General features: G+C 34.8%; 1 long non-coding RNA gene and 1 other non-coding gene across 2 annotated transcripts; one reads left to right on the top strand and one right to left on the bottom strand.

Annotated features, from left to right (window-relative positions):
• Nucleotides 1-5,735: 5,735 nt before the first annotated feature.
• On the bottom strand, nt 5,736-5,810 carry Trnaa-ggc. The gene has a single exon. It is a non-coding gene; the product is annotated as a tRNA-Ala (tRNA).
• Nucleotides 5,811-9,071: 3,261 nt separating this feature from the next.
• Nucleotides 9,072-10,001, top strand: LOC124453775. The gene is made up of 2 exons (XR_006951184.1): nt 9,072-9,426; nt 9,547-10,001. It is a non-coding gene; the product is annotated as an uncharacterized LOC124453775 (long non-coding RNA).
• Nucleotides 10,002-13,200: the final 3,199 nt, after the last annotated feature.

Raw genomic sequence — 13,200 nt, 5'->3', positions numbered from 1 at the left:
TAGCACCGTCCCTGTCTGTGGTCACATCTTGAAAACGTAAATCCTGAAAGCGAGGAGACAATGGCAGCTTCTAAAGCAAAACTTTCTGATATTGCACATGAATATAATGGCACTCCAATAGATAGTAGAGACTTTTCATTGACTAGGGAACATCTCATCGCGTTAGCAAACATACGGAAAAATAAGGATATGGTAAGTTGTAAACCAGACAAAGGATCTTGGGCTGTGATTCTTGATAAAGTTGATTATAATGCTAGGTTGCTGTTCTCATGAGCCCGGTAGCCGGGATTCAACGAAGCGTTGTTCAATTTGGCAAATGGAAAAGATTGAATACTTCACAAAAACAACGTATTTTAGCAATTTCTCTATGCTCTGACCTTGCAAATTCACAAAACCTTTAAAATGAAAACAAATAATTTAGCTTGATTTGAAAATTAGCTACAACTAAAATGACTTATGACGCTTAAAAAATTTGTGGCTAAGTTTTGCTTTTGAAGTTTTCGCTTCTTCCTAAGATGATAAAAATTTCAAGTGATACGGATAAGTTCTGCTTAATACGAAACATTGAAGCATATGATCGAACAGCTTCAATAGAAATAAACTTTACAAACACTGCTGTGTTATTTAAAAGCATTAAAGTAAAGCACTCTAGAATTTTACTAAAATGTCCGCCCAATGCGATCAGAAAGACCAAGAACTTACAGATTGCTAAAAACACACAATCAGGGCCCACCACTGCGTCCTATTGAATGATAAAATCTGCACAACATAAGTTCAACATAGTTCTTTGACAACATAGTTCTTTAACTATCAATATTACTTAAACCGGTTCTTAATAAGTTTTCATCAAAAGTTCTTAAAGATTCCTTTTCCTTTTTTGATGAACTGCGAAACTTAAGTATTGATAGTGGCAAACTAATCCTTGTTTCAACCAAACTTTGCTGATGCATACACAGATACCAAAATTCGTATCTTACACAAATGTATAAGTATTTCTCTCAATACAATGGAAGCAGTCATTATCAAGCTTAATGATACGATCCTTTGTCGACAAAAGCAGTTCGTTTTTCAAATTGGCTTTATCGCTTCCACTCAATCATAGCAAATCAAGATCTAAGGGATGTTCTGAAGCTGATGTGCTCTGTTTTCTTTATGCATGACGTATAAAGTAGTATGAATCAGTACTCTTTTTTGGATAAAAAATTGACAATGTGTCAAAGCCCATGCCGGTTTAATACCATAAAATAACAAATTACGAAATAATTACAGGAATTATTTTACACAATTTAAACAAAATTCTTTAAGATCAAGGCTTTTCTGTTTACCACAGAAAAGATGTGCTCATAAAAACGCCACCACGGAAAAAAGACTAAGACAGTACATGCACAGTCAACAGAGAAAGGGAGGGAGGAAAGGGAGAATTTCTTTGTGTAACTACACTTAACGATGGCCACTTACTAAAAGACATGGGATTTGTTTGTGCATTACCGATGATGCTATCCCCTGTGCAAGTGAATCACACTATGTGCATCTGAACAGAACACACTAATTGTAGAAAACAGCCCTTTTGCTCCTGCAGCATCTGCAATTAATGACCTTAGCACTCGAAATGACCTTAGCACGCGAAATGTTTTGAGTAAATAAACTAAATAATAACAAACGTCCCCAGTACTTTTCTATATGTTAACAAAGTTTTTCTACCCTCTCTTTTCCTACCGAATTAACATATCTCCTATTTACAATAAAACTACAAAATAACTCGCGGAAGCAATAAAACTATTATTCGCTTGTACAAATAACTACTTTATTTTGATGATGACTCATCTTCCATACTGGATGAGTCATCATCAAAACTAATCATAAATATACAAGTTGACTCACTCTAAAAGACAGCAGAGTTGACACCTGACCAGTGACGTAGCCATGCAGCCTGCAAGTTTTGGTCTTGTTATGTAATTTTAGAAATCTGTTGTTTTTACAGTGAGTGAACATGACAGAACCAAATTTGCGGGCTGGCTGCGCCACTGCACCGGACGAATTGTTTGCCAATATGCCATAGTGTCTTAAATTTCTAAAACAGCTCTTTTCAGAATTGTTGATTTTTTCTTGGTTTTCTCAGGTTAGTTTTTTACTCGGTTTTATCATGGGTTTCGTGGTTTTTATTTGGTTTCAGTCCATTCACCATGGCAATTTCTCTTTTTAAGGTGATTTTTAAATTCATTGACACTGCAGATATTACATTCTCACAAAAAAGAAAAGAAGCACTTCACAAACGTGCAAGTTTTTCGTTCAAATAGTGTATTCAGTCTGTAAAAATACACTCATCATTAATGTAATAATAATTTCTAAATCCTCTCATCAAGAGGACGGCAATCGATGTAAGCCAAAGGCTTTGTGCCAATTGATGAGTTGCAATTGAACATCTTAATGATGTATAGTAAAGGCTTTGTGCCAGCTGAAGAGCTGCTATTAACATCTCATTGATGGGAAATCATAATTCTTTGAAATATTTCATTGGATATATCTGTTTTGTTGACCACTCCTGATGGCGATGACATACATAGCTCAAGTTCGAGCTATATGGGTCATGTATTTAGTCATTGTAATTAAATCAATATCGACGAGCCTTAATCTGAAAATGGACAGACTGGCAATACTCCACATGGTCCAGATGGAATTTTGCAAGCAGATCTTGAAATTGAAGCAATGGCAATACTGAATACAGACCACCAAATGATTGGTAGCGTTTTTCATTTCTTGCTGATCTCTTGTTTGAACTTTCATACAGACCACCAAATGATTGGTAGCGTTTTTCATTTCTTGCTGATCTCTTGTTTGAACTTTCATATTTCAAGATGCAGTTGTAATTGTTGTGCAAGACAGAGTTGTTGGATTACATGCCACCTGAAAATATATAGCAGGAATATGTTTAGGTTTATTTCATTGATTTAATTTGTGTATTACAATATTACTCTAAGCTCTTGAAGATGTGATATCTAGTAACGTATAGATGCAATAATTTTATTTTTAGGATCTTGATAAAACCTCAAAACATGTGCATTACTTGAGCAAACACTGACTACAATAGACCATGAATAGATGTAAAACATCTCAATAACTTTTCATTTCTTTACGTATGACCAGTTGCATTATTTTATAGGTGAGAAATTTCTTTTGAGCCTTTAATTTTGCCAGTGTATCCCCTTCGACCCATGGATGAAAGAGATGCGTTACAACTGCACTCTAATTTTCACCCAGAAACATAAAAAAATCAATTATATCAACAAAAGGAATTGAAAAAGGTAAAGGATTTTGATATAAATTGGATATTCCTTACGCCTTTGAAGCAATTGACGAGAAATAAAGTAGACACCCATAACTGTTTAAAGTATCGTATGTTATCAATAAAAATAACTACTGTTTTGTTCTGGTAGCAGTTTGCAATTCAAATAAGAAATTAAAATGTTCGATATTATGGACAGTAGTCAGAACCACCTTTAAAAATTGGTTCAATCAGCTGCATTTGTTGTTGACAATGCTTTCCTATCAATCAGGTGAATTTGTTGTGCCAATGGTTTTCTACATATTATAGAAGCTTGAAAGTTTCTAATTCGTTGATGACAATGCATTTAGTCTCGAGAAGAGCGCGATAAAAACATATTCAACTGAAAATTTACTCCAGGCCAGGCGAAACAGTTTTACACTTATTGTTTATCCCAGGGAGAAGATTTGCTAAAAATTTAAATCATATAGCCAATCTCAGGATGATAGGAAACACATATAAGTTGGGAAGGCCATAAACGTCCGGGCATTTCCCTGGTGAAAAGGGCATTTAACGTTCGTGAACGTTACCATGCTAATCACATGCTAAACCAGTATTTTCGTTTTTTGTGGTTAATTTTTTAAAAAAGACTTAGCTAATTTGCGAGTTTTTTTTTTACAAATTCTTTTGTAATTGTCGATTTTGCAAATCAAATCTTATACTTTTTTGTGCATATCGAACACAAGTTTATTGCGCTGCTCAAAATCTCTCATTTCATTTTTTTCGTTTCCTTTATCCTCAACATTCCACAACCATCTTGGTTTTGCTACACTCATGCAAACATTCAAAATAAAGAGCAGTAGGATAAGACTGGCGCTCTTATTCAACACCATGATTCTTCACGGACTCTTGAAATACTTCTTTTACCGACACTATGATGTGTGGCAAGGAAATATGATCACCATTTTATAGCAAGAGGGTCTGCAGGTGTTTTATCCTCAAGTTTTCATCCTTGAAATGGATTATTTATTTATTGAACTTTACCATAAGTCAGTTGGATGACAACGGCAGCTTTTACCTTTAAAAGCTATTTCAGCGGCATGCATGCGCTCGAGCAAACATGAAAGGACGCTGATTTAGAAACAGCACGCTATTAGACTACATTGCTCATAAATCGCTTCGTGTTCATGCATGCTGTAAAAATAGTCTTTTCTCAAACACTGGTTTCATTTCAATTTTGCGTTAATTTTAGTTCAATATTGAGCATTTTTCTTTTTGCCTTTCAAATTGTCTGCTAATAACGGATGTTCAAATATTTTTCATGTTTCATTTCTTTTAATTGTTTTAAAATATGCGTGCTTAAGTTGTAAAAGTTTTTGATCAGTCTAGTCCAATTCCATGCTGCTTCTAAATTAGCCTTGGTAAAGAACCTTTGTGACTATTCTGCTGATTCAAATTAAAGTTATAAAAATTAAGAAATAATCCATCTCCATAAATATGAAAGTAGGACACCAGGAATAAATACATATGGAGAACACCATCTGCTAACCTTTGCTCTGAAGTTACTGTTAAAAAGCACCCATCACGTTCTTTTTGTTGTCTTATTTGATTGCATGGGTATTTTTTCTCCGCGTTATTGCAATCTTGACTGATATGCCAATGTGATGTTTTCCTTGAAATATCAATCACAATAATTGTGAAGATGAATGATTAAGCTAAGTCTTTCAGTTAAATCAGGTTGACGTAAGGAACAGAGACTAGGGTTGATTATAATTCATTCCCGCAAATGTTGTGAAGCATATCCCTATTGCATGTGCTTCATAAACAAGCATATCTTTAAAGTGAATTGTTTGAGCCTGGGAGTATATCATTACATGTTTGTAGATGGAGATTGTCCACGTTAGTAATGTCCTCAGAAACAAGTTGACTGACGTTTCGACAACCTTGGCGTTATTCATCTTTAGAGTCAAGCTCGATTCCTTTACTCTGAAGTTGACTGCCACTAAAGTTGTCGACAACACCAGCAAAAACATTCCTTCTAAAGACTCTACTAACCTGGACGATGCCTGTCAAACATGCCCATCTCATCCTACTAATTTAACCTTTGCTGCCCGTGGATTACTGTCTCCTTTAGTCTTTGCGTATTTGTGAGATCACTATTTACCCGAAACAATTTCTATTGGCCATTCCTTTGACTAATTTCCATTAAAAAAAAATTTCCACGCTGTTTGTAGTGGAGGTGCTTAGAAACCTTAAGGATTGTTGCATAATTGAGATGAATGTTGTATAATTTCATTTGATAATGGAACATTGTTAACTCGGTTAGGCGCCTCTGCATCAAATTTGCTTGCATTTGTCAATTTTTTCATCATATGTCATTTTTGCTCGAGAATCTGCTTTATAAATTAAATTAAATGAAGATATGATCTTCGCACTTTGCTGGACAATTGTCTCATGAACCTGAAAAATTCAGGTGACTCAATGGGATTCGAACCCATGACCTCTGCGGTGCCGGTGCAGTGCTCTGACCGACTGAGCTATGAAGTCACACAGTGGAGAGCAGGTCAATTTTGTTGGGCTCATGTTTAGTTTCAAACACCGAAATGCATATAAAATTCTTTAAATCTGCTTTATCTTCTTTATTTCTTGTTAACTAGTGGCATTGTATGAGAATTGTGTAAGAAAGATTAACTGATGTAGAGATAGCTTGTTAAGTAAACCCATGAGCGAAGAAAGTAAAGCTATGAATATTTGTGGTATTGCAATGGCCTGCAGCCCACATTGAAAAGTTTACCTCCATACGAAAACAGACAAGCCAAAATTGAGATAAGATAATTTATTTAAATTGGCGTATGAAGAAGATATAAGTGCTATTTTTTTCAAACTTGACTTTAAAAATCAGGCTTTCAAATTTGGTAGCTATGAACGAATGAACAAGCACAATTAACGAATTATCATGCGCTTTGTTTTCATACAAAAGCGTGAAAACTGAAATAGACAGTAAGATCGTAGAAAGAAAAGTGCCGAGGTGGAATCAAATTTTGTTTGTCAATTGTGTTAAAAAACATAGAGCTTTATGTAGAGCCATCGAACTAAGCTAAAGCAGAGTAGTTTTAGAGTATGCTATTTCGTGAGGTTTTGTTTTATTCAAGATTTCTTTGGGCAATAATGAATCTCGGATGAGTTGGTGTTGTGTTTCTTGAGTTTTTTTCATTACTGACGCTCTCATAAATTTTTATTTTATTGTTCATATAATGTATATTTCTGTTGTACATGAAGCCACATAATTTAACAATAATTCATGATATTAATTACATACTCTAAGTTTATTTTTTGAAACAATGAAGCGCTTGGCAGTTCGGTGGCTATTTTTGCTTTTCTTCGATATGGAAACGCTTCTTCCAATCTTGAAAGATATGTCTATTCCTTTTCATACTCCTTTCCAACTTTAATAGTTGAAGTTTTCGTGCATTTATTTGTGATATCTTTATACTCTTCCAGCCATTTTGCCTTTGCATGAGTAAACCTGCATTCAAAAACCAACACAGCAAGAAGAAAGAAACTCCAGAAGTATTTCATTGCACTTTATGTTTGCAAGAGTATATTTACTGTGAAACGCTCTTGTGCTTTTAGATGGCTTTTAAAGTCGTTTCATCCTATTTATATACATGAGCGATCAGATATTAACAGTGTACAGTCAGCTATTGTCATGCTAATCATCAACATCTTGTTGCCATCCTGTTGTTTTCTGTCAAACATTGTTATGAACGTCAAACGGTTTTTATTTTGATAAAACGTTTTCATATAGACTTATATCGCTTCATGTATTGGCAATATAGTAAGAAAATACATTGAGGTGGTCCTAAATTGCTGTTTCTATTCCACGAGAAAAATGAAAAATGAGGAAACGTAATTAACGAGTATATATATATGTGCATCTTGACAACAATGCTTGACGATAACAGTTCGTTAACTCACTTATATTATCTTTCGCTTCAACATACCACAAGGTAACAGCTGGGTCTCTGTAAATGTTTGCTTTTCGCTGCTGTATCATTGTGAACTCAGTTAGGTGCCAGGCAGGAAACGAATTCGCACTATAAGGATTAGAGACAACAGATCGTTTGCAAAAGCTACGATCTGTTGGGTTCTAATATTTACATTGAAAATCATTGTGTGCTCGTTTATTTTGGTAAACTTACATAATTTCTTTCTGTTTTTTTTCCAAAATTATCAGTTAATATTACCATAATTTGTCCTTTTACGTGGTTTTGTTTTGTATAATCTATTAATGGCAAATGTTATTTGAAGCTTTTCCCACTGACGATGTAGTTTCTATTTCAAAATATAGCTATGAATGTCGTGTCGACATAATGGATATAAAACTGTTAGCGTCAAACTGTTAGCATTTTATGACAGTTCATATTGTGTCTGGCTAATTTCCGACCAATTAGTACAAGAATATGTGAAATTGGCGTTGCTGACTGAAAACGTCACTAGAATTTTGCCGGAACTAATGCTAGAGATGTTATAAAAAACATAAATGCTCTGGTTAGTTGTCACCCTCATCTGAAAGACATATAATATCATATTTTTCTGGTTTAAAAATAACAACACTGCTTTTGTTTTTTCGCAAAATATTTTTTGTTTTTGAGTTATTCTGTTGCCAATTGTTTTCCATTGAAGTATTAAAGTTTTCCATTTTCGATTAGGTTAAGTATCTTCCCTTTTTCTTTTAGTAATATTGTGTTCTATTTAAAGAATCTTTGTCTACCACAACACAACGCGCGCCGCTGATCTTATTCGTTTATGTTCGTGTTAATTATGATAATTTGTTCTGTGACACGATGAACTTTCTCTTAGACTCTTCGTACAACTTCCACAATAGTTAAAAGCGTCTGATTCCAAATGCTAAGTTTCTATATGAATACCAAGTTTTGGTCTTCTTTTCTTCAATCGTTAAGCTTGTCACAGTTTTGAATAATTATTTGCCCACCCAAAGAGATACGTAAATGAAAAAAACTACTGGCAAGCTTCTGAAAATACTTTTTTGATCCAAAAGCGACACAAAATTTTTATATGTATACACAAAAGACGCATAAATATCCCGGATTACGAACTGATACAACGTTTGTGTATTTATTCAACCAAGAAAATGGCTGCGAAAATCATTTAAGCGCGCATTGCACTGTGGCTGACAACGATTCGTTAACAATGTAACTACTGTCTCTGGTATTGTCGATGGCTTATCATTTAAGATACCCCTCGGAATTTAAAGCTAAAATACTAAATAACTTGCTACGCTATATTTACACATCGTTGCATAAATTAACTCCTTTTGAACTCTGTTGATGGCTAGACTTTGGCGATTGCCTAAACGGAGTGAGACAATAGAATACTTTATCTAATGTTTGTCGTGTTTTATCAGCAAAGTACATAAAAACCCAGATTCATTGAAAGCAGTGTTGACTCAAAGCTAAATAGCGAAGGTTCGAAAACCAAAAGTACATAATGTTGACTTTGTCTTAAATTGCACATACAGCTTTCCAAATTCGTCGAAATTTTAAAGTTTAGACTGTGGAAAATATGATTTCGAAGAAAATTTCGTAAAAACAACAAATTTTTTTTTGCGGTTTGAATTAGCTTGCTTCTGAGATATTCGTCATCAAATGCGCTCCCAAACACCGATGGCGATTTTGAGTACGGCCAAGCTGCAGCGTATGAGAACGAGCCACTTGCTGATGATGAGTGGTTAGAAAACTATAATAGAGAGACAGAGGAAGGAAGTCGCCAAACAGAAGAGCTCGAACGCAGAATGCAAAATGAAGTTCCTCTTGATTCTTGGTGAGAAAAGTTAAAAAATTTGTTTATTTATTGTTGCCGAAGCTTTTGACAGATAACTTTCTTGGGTGCAATTGTGGTAACTGCCGTGTTCTTCTCTTGGTTAAACCAAAAGATTGTAGATGTTGCCACGAAATTATCAATTGCATGATTGAAATGCAAGATCATATGGTGGTATCCGAATTCGGAAGGCAGCCAAAATGCATCACAGAGTATCCAGGATTTGAAGCCATTTGCTTCAATCGATGGGCATTGAATTTAGCTGCCAATCTTTACCAAAGACGAGATGGAGTTAGATATCGTAAAGGATTCTTGGAGCAAAGGTTTGTTACAATTCATAGTTAAATGATTCTGTCTGGGTTATCTATGAATGCACACTTGCAAAATTTGTTTTTTATGTACTCCTACCTCTTTTAATGGACTTGTGTAATTTGCCTTTTCAGGTTTTTTCGAGTTGTTGCATATAGGCAATTTACAAGAATGGTACATGGCATTCTTCAAGACAAAAGAATTCCACTTCCAGCTTGTGCTTACCATGTTATTCGAACAACTTTTAATTTAAAGAAAAATGAACATTTTGCAGGGTATGAAGAGGACAATTTGTGAAATAACATAACATATATTATTTTAGGTGTTGTGTGCATGAGACAAGCTAGTAGGGATTCAGTGAAGTGTGGAATGATTTTAGGCACTCTTGATGTATTGCGTCTTCGATTCACACTTATTCTTGTTATACAAAACATACAAAATTACAATTCCTTTTATTTTATTCTTTCTATGCAGTCATTTCACACTTCACTGAATCCCAACTAACTGAGCTCATACCACCAGCTCCTAAAAAAGTGATTACTTTTGGTTTTTTTGACAGTTAATTATATTTTTATGGCCTTTCATCCAATTCTTGCACACAGTGCATCGAGGTGCTGCTCTCTCATTTCATTGATCAATGATTTTTTCTTGGACAGGTGATACTTCAGCTATATCAAACAATAAATTGAGTCAGTTCCAAAAATAAGATTCAAATTAACTCAAAGCAAGTAATTCCTTTTTGTAAAACCTGGCTTAGTTGGGGGAAAATGTATAGCTGGCATGCTTTGTCTTCTTGCTTTTTTTGAGATAGCTTCACTTTTTGATTGCTTTCCAACATGGAATTCATTGGCAATGGAGTCATTTTAAAAAGATCACCTTTGGCTTTTCTCAATGTTTCCTCATCAAGAGTGCAGAGCACAACACTTGAAATATATTTTCAAAATACCCTGGAGGAGCAATGTGCAAATTATTCAAAATTTTATTTTCTGGTAATCATTTCTTGTTAAGGCTTTGATTATTATGGCATTTAACACATGATATCAGGCAGTAGGAGAAATATATTAAATAACCTTAACAAATTCCTGAGCAAATTTTACATTTCTTACAACAGCTTCACCAATTTTAAATTTTGGATAATGCACTTTAACCTGGGGAACTCCATTAACCTCTTGATTATCCCCGTCCAAATTGCTGTTGAAATGAGTTACAGCAAGGATATGCCTTCATGAAATATAAAATTGCATTCAATTTCTCGAAAGAGTTTAAATTGGCACAAGGGAATAAAAACTGTAATGACACATAGGTGTTTCATCAGACATGTTTCATAGAATACCTTCAGAACATTTCAGGAAAGGAGTAGCTGATCATTCTAATAATACAGGCTCATCACAAGTTTTTTCTTCTATTTGCTCTTGAGGTTCGCTACTTGTACTGGGAATATTTTCTGATTCAACACCTCCTTTATAATCAAACATCCACTTTCTTTTCATCTAAAATGGCATATATTTATAAAATATACTCTCACATAGATTGCAGGTAAAATGTAGATATGCATATGTATAATTTTTAACGTACTCACCATTCTGCAATCTCTTGTTGTAAGTTGATTGTCATCTTTTCGAGGATAAATGCTCAGGTAAGCAACGATTCCGACTTCGTCTCGAACGAGTCGAGGTGCAAAATTACTTTCTGATTCAGAAAGCGAGCCGAATTGCCGAGAAAACGAATCTTTTGTGAAGTGTTCCTAGCCAACTGTTGAATTCTTTGTGGGGACCCACTTATCGCGAGTAGCTTTCACAAAGTTGACCCATCGCTTTCTCCTACGCTTAGCTTCGCTTCTTTCGTCGTTAAAAAATGGTATGCGATGAAGTGAAATGCCTTTCTCCGAACTGGCTACGTTAGAACAACCAAAAACTACATATCGACTGGCATTTTTGTGTTTGTTTACATGTATGAACAATGTAAGTTGTAATGGTAGTCAGTCTGTGTTCCTTAAATGACGTCAAAAGTAAGTACCATGCCACAGATTAGAACTCTCGACATTTTTTACAAAGCGTTGAAATTCAGGTTTTATTCGCATCTTTGCCGAAAGATAACTCAGAAACAGAAAGAGTTATTCAAATTCTGTAAACGGTATTTGCATTATTTATCCAAAATCTATTTGGGAATAAAAAGCTAAAAATAGTTGTATGTGCACTTTAAGGAAAACGTTAAAGTTGTTATATCACGAATTTTAGCCCCCCTTTTTTATGAGCTTAATTGAAAATTTGGATTATTTGAAGAGCTATGACATGTCGCTGGACTTAAACAGATAAATATAAGTTGCTTAATTTTGCCTTCAAAGTCGGGTACTATTTGCGAATTTTTTACGACGCCATATTGATACTTGTGACGTAGATAGTTGAACACGTCTGTTTCCGTCAATATAATATTATATTATAGAAGATGATTTTGTTGTCGTTTTTCTTGTCTTAAAAACAAATAATGACAGTATTTTCAATAAAATATTAATAAAACAAGTTGTCCGGAAAGTATGGCCTCAAATCAGTGCTCAGATAATTCGAATTCGATGTCTGAATGCGTATCTGATTCGAGCTCGGAATCCGTGGGTTATGTTGAGCATTTAAACGACTTCGCATATGACGATGAACCGCGAGCAGGAGATGGTGATGAAGTGCATACTCCAGATGATCCCGATGGAATTCTCCCTGCGACATTAGAACAACGAAGTGATGGCGTAATTCCACTTGGTGAATGGTAAGTGAATGGTAATGATATGCGAGGTTGAACCACGCATATCGGCCACCATATATCCAGGAATTTGATGAGTGTTTTTCAAACAAGTGATTATTTTCTCATCAACCACTGAAGCATCCATGTACAAAATATAGTAGAAAAATTGAAGTTGGAAGTTGACTCATTTGCTTATGACGATCTTCATCCACAAACATGCTACGATACTCCGGGGTTCAAACCATTTACTTTATTATGATTATTTGGACGACGAAGCGAACAACTTACTAACGACTACATACGTTTTGCAAGCAACGACAGGATGATGACTAATCTAACAGGAGCACTTTTGAACAACAGGATACCCTATTGTCTTTAGATTACACACAAGCTAATCTGTTGGAGAAACCACCTCGCACTGTGCAACGGCATTTTGCATTGCACTGGTATTTTGTATTTTTGCACTGATACTAGGGAAAATTTATACTGCTCTTAACCAATCAGAATTAAGACATTTTTTTCATGTGTATCATTACACTGTAAATAAACCATCCAGGCTCACCATCAAAATGAGTATAACTGGAACGCTACCTTTCCCAGCAGTATTGAAGCCGCTTATCCCCAGGCTTTCCACGCAATAAAAACACACGGCGAAACAAATTCATTTATATAACACATGAATTTACTTTTAAAAAAAACTTCATTTTTGAAAAGTAAATCCTTTGTTTAAGATCAATTATAAATGCTAAATATTCTTGATTTGATAATGATTCATCATTTAGAAATGCTGAAAGAAATGTCTATTCGCGAGTAAATCACGAATGAAGCCAAATTTGCCAGATTTTACCTCCAGATATTTCTGAAGGTAAATTGCGGCAAATGTCGGCTTCATCATGGCTTTATCAAAACAATCTGAACGTAGCTTTCTAGTTGTATTCATTTCGCTGAGGCTCACTGACCTGTATAGTAATTACCTGAAAACCTCATCAAAATTATTATATTTTATCAAGCGCAGCATGTTGCCAAAAACATGGATGCCGCCATAGCCTTATATG

This window comes from Xenia sp. Carnegie-2017, unplaced genomic scaffold, assembly GCF_021976095.1.
Source record: "Xenia sp. Carnegie-2017 unplaced genomic scaffold, XeniaSp_v1 HiC_scaffold_25, whole genome shotgun sequence".
Classification (NCBI taxonomy): Eukaryota; Metazoa; Cnidaria; class Anthozoa; order Malacalcyonacea; family Xeniidae; genus Xenia; species Xenia sp. Carnegie-2017.
The sequence above is the reverse complement of the archived record's forward strand: the minus strand, read 5'-3'. Positions and strand labels throughout refer to the sequence as shown.